This window comes from Bombina bombina, chromosome 7, assembly GCF_027579735.1.
Source record: "Bombina bombina isolate aBomBom1 chromosome 7, aBomBom1.pri, whole genome shotgun sequence".
NCBI lineage: Eukaryota > Metazoa > Chordata > Amphibia > Anura > Bombinatoridae > Bombina > Bombina bombina.
Window position 1 is genome coordinate 438528194 of NC_069505.1, and position 6701 is coordinate 438534894.

The window sequence follows — 6701 nt, forward strand, 5'->3', positions numbered from 1 at the left end:
GCTTCAAAATGCTGAGAAGCGCATATCAACGTAGAAATCTTAACACAAACTTACTTCATCCCCTCCATAGGAGGCAAACGCCTATATTACGAGTTGTGCAGTAACAGGGGTGCGGTGCTAGCTTGCAGTTTATTCTCACCGCTCACTTACCTAGAGCACTGGTATTACGGGTTTTTATCAACCCAGCGTTAACAGGCAAGAAGTGAGCGTAGAGTAAAATTGTGCTCCACACTGCACTCCAATACCAGCGCTGCTTAAGTGAGCGGTGAGCTGGTTATACATGCTCGTGCACAATTTCCCCATAGACATTAATGGGGAGAGCCAGCTGAGAAAAAGTCTAACACCTGCAAAAAAGCAGCGTAAAACTCAGTAACATAGCCCCATTTATTCCTATAGGGAAACACATTTTATGTTTACACCTAACACCCTAACATGAACCCAGAGTCTAAACACCCCTAATCGTACACTTATTAACCCGTAATCTGCCACCCCCGACATCGCCGACACCTACATTATATTTATTAACCCCTAATCTGACGCTCTGGACAGCGCCACCACATACATTATACTTATTAACCCCTAATCTGCCACCCCCAACGTCGCCGCCACTATACTAAATTTATTAACCCCTAAACCTAAGTCTGATTGCATCAGCCAATAAGATTTTTTCAACCTTTATTCTGATTGGCTGATAGAATTCTATCAGCCAATCGGAATCTAAGGGACACCATCTTGGATGACGTCATTTAAAGGTACCTTCATTCAGCAAGAAGACGTCGTTGGAAGAGGATGCTCCGCACGGATGTCTTGAAGATGGAGCCTCTCCGCGCCGGATGGATGAAGATAGAAGATGCTGTCTGGATGAAGACTTCTGCCCTTCTGGAGGACCACTTCTGCCCGTCTGGAGGACCACTTCTGCCGGCTTCGTTGAGGACATCTTGCCGCTTGGATGAAGACTTCTCCCGGTAAGTGAATCGGGGGTTAGTGTAAGGATTTTTTAAGGGTGTATTGGGTGGGGGGGGGGGCTGCAATAGAACTAAATGTCCTTTTAAGGGCAATGCCCATCCAAATGCCCTTTTCAGGGCAATGGGGAGCTTAGGTTTTATTAGTTAGGGTTTTATTTGGGGGGTTGGTTGTGTAGGTGGTGGGTTTTACTGTTGGGGGGTAAAAGAGACAATTTCTTTGGGGCAATGCCCCGCAAAAGGCCCTTTTAAGGGCTATTGATAGTTTAGTTTAGGCTAGGGTTTTTTTATTTTGGGGGGGCTTTTTTTTATTTTGATAGGGCTCTTAGATTAGGTGTAATTAGTTTAAATATCTTGTAATTTGTTTTTATTTTCTGTAATTTAGTGTTTGTTAGTTTTTGTAGTTTAGCTAATTGTATTTAATTTATTTAATTGTATTTAATTTATTTAATTGTATTTAATTTAGGTAAGTTATTTAATTGTAGTGTAGTATTAGGTGTTAGTGTAACTTAGGTTAGGTTTTATTTTACAGGTAAATTTGTATTTATTTTAGCTAGGTAGTTATTAAATAGTTAATAACTATTTAGTAACTATTCTACCTAGTTAAAATAAATACAAACTTGCCTGTAAAATAAAAATAAACCCTAAGCTAGCTACAATGTAACTATTAGTTATATTGTAGCTAGCTTAGGGTTTATTTTACAGGTAAGTATTTAGTTTTAAATAGGAATAATTTAGGTAATAATAGTAGATTTTATTTAGATTTATTTTAATTATATTTAAGTTAGGGGGTGTTAGGGTTAGGGTTAGACTTAGGGTTTAATAACTTTAGTATAGTGGCGGCGACGTTGGGGCGGCAGATTAGGGGTTAATAAATGTACGTAGGTGGCGGCGATGCTAGGGACAGCAGATTAGGGGTTAAAAATTTTATTATAGTGTTTGCGATGCGGGAGGGCCTCGGTTTAGGGGTTAATAGGTAGTTTATGGGTGTTAGTGTACTTTTTAGCACTTTAGTTATGAGTTTTATGCTACAGCTTTGTAGCGTAAAACTCATAACTATTGACTTTAAATTGCGTTAGGAATCTTGGCAGTAGAGGGTGTACCGCTCACTTTTTGGCCTCCCAGGACAAACTCATAATACCGGCGCTATGGAAGTCCCATTGAAAAAAGCCTTTACAAAATGTACGTAAGTTGGTTTGCGGTAAGGCCAAAAAAGTGTGCGGTACACCTATACCTGCAAGACTCGTAATAGCAGCGGGTGTAAAAAAGCAGCGTTAGGACCTCTTAACACTGCTTTTTTACCCTAACGCACAACTCATAATCTAGCCGATAGTTTGTAAAACTGAATTGTGGGTGTGGTGAGGGGTGTATTTATAGGCATTTTGAAGCTTGGGAAACTTTGCCCCTCCTGGTAGGATTGTATATCCCATACGTCACTAGCTCATGAACTCTTGCCAATTACATGATAGAAAAGGTGTTATGGGCAGATGAGACTAAAATTAAATTATTTGGCCTCAACACCAAATTATATGTCTGGAGGAAATCCAATACAGCTCACCATCCAAATAACACCATACGTAGAGTAAATCATGGAGGTGGTAATATCCTGTTATGGGGGTGTTTCTCTGCAGCAGGCACTGGATCACTTGTCAGGATAGAAGGAATAATGGATGGGGCAAAATACCATCAAATTCTTGAGGAAAATCTACTGCCCTCTGTCTGAAGTTGTCAATGGGAAGAAGGTTTACTTTCCAACATGACAATGACACAAAGCGCACAGCAAAAATAACCACACAGTGGTTGACGGAGAAAATGGTAAATGTCCTTGCATGGCCTAGTCAGAGCCCAGACTTAAACACCATTGAATATCTGTGGCATGACTTGAAGACTGCAGTCCACAAACGGTCACCATCAAACATAACAGAACTGGAGCAGTTCTGCAAAGAAGACTGGGCAAATATTGCACAGACTAGGGGCACGATCTGATATACGTAGTTTCAGCTCACAACTCGAGCTATCCCATATACGGCGCCGTCAGATGCTAAAGTGCCGTAAGTCTGACAAACTAGCGATGTCCACAAATCTGCGTAAGTACAAATTTCTGGAGTTGCCAGTGACTTACAGCACGTTAGAAACTGCCGCCGTCTACAAAAACTGACTAAAATATAAAATCTCCCGTAACTGTCTAACACGCCTCCCAAACATAGCCCGACACGTATACCCCTCTATCCGCAATCCCCCCTCTCACTCCTAACAATAAATGTATTAACCCCTAAACCGCCGCTTCCGGACCCCGCCGCCAGCTACATTATCTATATTACCCCCTAATCTGACCCCCCTACACCGCCCCCACCTATTTTAACTATATTACCCCCTAATGTGAGCCCCCTACCCTGCCGCCACCTACATTAACTATATTACCCCCTAATATGATCCCCCTACACCGCCGCCACCTATTTTAACTATATTAACCCCTAATCTAATCCCCCTACCCCGCCGCCAACTACATTAACTATATTACCCCCTAATCTGACACCCTTACACCGCCGCCACCTATATTAAATGTATTAACCCCTAATCTAATCCCCCTACACCGCCGCCACCTATAATAAATGTATTAACCTCTAATCTAATCCTTCTACACCGCCGCCACCTATATTAAATGGATTAACCCCTAATCTAATCCCCCTACACCGCTGCCACCTATAATAAATGTATCACCCCCTAAAATACTAAAACGTCCCTACCCTAAACTAAATTACAAATAGCCCTGAAAAGGGCCTTTTGCGGGGCATTGCCCCAACGTAACCAGCTCTATTACCAGCCCTTAAAAGGGCCTCTTGCGGGGCATTGTCCCAAAGTAATCAGCTCTTTTACCTGTAATCTAATCCCCCTACACCGCCGCCACCTATATTAAATATATTAACGCCTAATCTGACCCCCCTACACCGCCGCAACCTATATTAAATATATTAACCCCTAATCTGACCCCCCCTACACAGCCGCCACCTATATTAACTATATTAACCCTATCTAACTCTAACACCCCTAACTTAATTATTATTAAAATAAATCTAAATAATATTAATAATATTAACTATCGGCTAGATTTAGAGTTTGGCGTTAGGGTTTTGGGCTACCGCTGGTATTTAGAGTAAGTCAGGAAAGGGTCTAATGCTCACTTTCCAGCCACGACTTTTCCATACCGCAGATCCCCCTACGCCATTTGCGTATCCTATCTTTTCAATGGGATCTTTCTAACGCTGGTATTTGGAGTCTTGGCTGAAGTGAGCGTTAGAAATCTAACGACAAGACTCCAGCCGCAGAAAAAAGTCAGTAGTTAAGAGCTTTCTGGGCTAACGCCGGTTCATAAAGCTCTTAACTACTGTGCCCTAATGTACACTAACACCCATAAACTACCTATGTACCCCTAAACCAAGGCCCCCCTACATCGCCGCCACTCTATTAAAAATTTTTAACCTCTAATCTGCCAACCGCACACCGCCGCCACCTACGTTATCCCTATGTACCCCTAATCTGCTGCCCCTAACACCGCCGACCCCTATATTATATTTATTAACCCCTAATCTGCCGCCCCCAACGTCGCCTCCCCCTACCTACAATTATTAACCCCTAATCTGCCGACCGGACCTCACCGCTACTATAATAAAGTTATTAACCCCTGAACCGCCTCACTCCCGCCTCAATAACCCTATAATAAATAGTATTAACCCCTAATCTGCCCTTCCTAACATCGCTGACACCTAACTTCAAGTATTAACCCCTAATATGCCGACCGGACCTCACCGCTACTCTAATAAATTTATTAACCCCTAAAGCTAAGTCTAACCCTAACCCTAACACCCCCCTAAGTTAAATATAATTTAAATCTAACGAAATAAATTAACTCTTATTAAATAAATTATTCCTATTTAAAGCTAAATACTTACCTGTAAAATAAACCCTAATATAGCTACAATATAAATAATAATTATATTGTAGCTATCTTAGGATTTATGTTTATTTTACAGGCAACTTTCAATTTATTTTAACTAGGTACAATAGCTATTAAATAGTTATTAACTATTTAATAGCTACCTAGCTAAAATAAAGAGAAATTTACCTGTAAAATAAAAACTAACCTAAGTTACAATTACACCTAACACTACACTATACTTTAATACATTATTCCTATTTAAAACTAAATACGTATCTGTAAAATAAACCCTAAGATAGCTACAATGTAATTAATAATTACATTGTAGCTATTTTAGGATTTATATTAATTTTACAGGTAACTTTGTATTTATTTTAACTAGGTACAATAGCTATTAAATAGTTAATAACTATTTAATAGCTACCTAGTTAAAATAATTACAAAATTACCTGTAAAATACAAATACACCTAACACTACACTATCAATAAATTAATTAAATAAATTACCTACAATTAGCTAAAATAAAATACAATTAAATAAACTAAACTATATTACACAAAAAAAACCCACTAAATTACAGAAAATAAAAAAGAAATTACAAGAAGTTTAAACTAATTACACCTAATCTAAGCCCCCTAATAAAATAAAAAAGCCCCCCAAAATAATACCTAGCTAAAAGAAATTACCTGTAAAATAAACCCTAAGATAGCTACAATGTAATTAATAATTACATTGTAGCTATTTTAGGATTTATATTTATTTTACAGGTAACTTTGTATTTATTTTAGCTAGTTAGAATAGTTATTAAATAGTTATTAACTATTTAATAACTACCTAGCTAAAAGAAATACAAAATTACCTGTAAAATAAATCCTAACCTAAGTTACAATTAAACCTAACACTACACTATCATTAAATTAATTAAATAAATTAACTACAAATAACGACAATTAAATACAATTACATAAACTAACTAAAGTACAAAAAATAAAAAAAGCTAAGTTACAAAAAATAAAAAAAATAAGTTACAAACATTTTAAAAATATTACAACAATTTTAAGCTAATTACACCTAATCTAAGCCCCCTAATAAAATAACAAAGCCCCTCAAAATAAAAAAATGCCCTACCCTATTCTAAATTAAAAAAGTTCAAAGCTCTTTTACCTTACCAGCCCTTAAAAGGGCCTTTTGCGGGGAATGCCCCAAAGAAAACTGCTCTTTTGCCTGTAAAAGAAAAATACAACCCTCCCAACATTAAAACCCACCACTCACATACCCCTAATCTAACCCAAACCCCCCTTAAATAAACCTAACACTACCCCCCTGAAGATCATCCTACCGTGAGTTGTCTTCAGCCAGCCGACCCACCGATGGAACTGAAGAGGAGATCCGGAGCGGCAGAAGTGATCCTCCAAGGGGTGCTGAAGAAGTCTTCCATCCGATGAAGTGATCCTCCAGGCGGCGCAGAAGAAGTCTTCCATCCGGGCGACGTCATCTTCCAAGCGGCGCTGAAGAAGTCTTCCATCCGGGCGATGTCATCTTCCAAGAGGGGTCTTCAATCTTCTTCTTCAGGATCCATCTTCATTCCGCCGACGCGGAACATCCTTCTTCCCCGACGGACTACCGACGAATGAAGGCTCCTTTAAGGGATGTCATCCAAGATGGCATCCCTCGAATTCCGATTGGCTGATAGGATTCTATCAGCCAATCGGAATTAAGGTAGGAAAAATCTGATTGGCTGATTGAATCAGCCAATCAGATTCAAGTTCAATCCGATTGGCTGATCCAATCAGCCAATCAG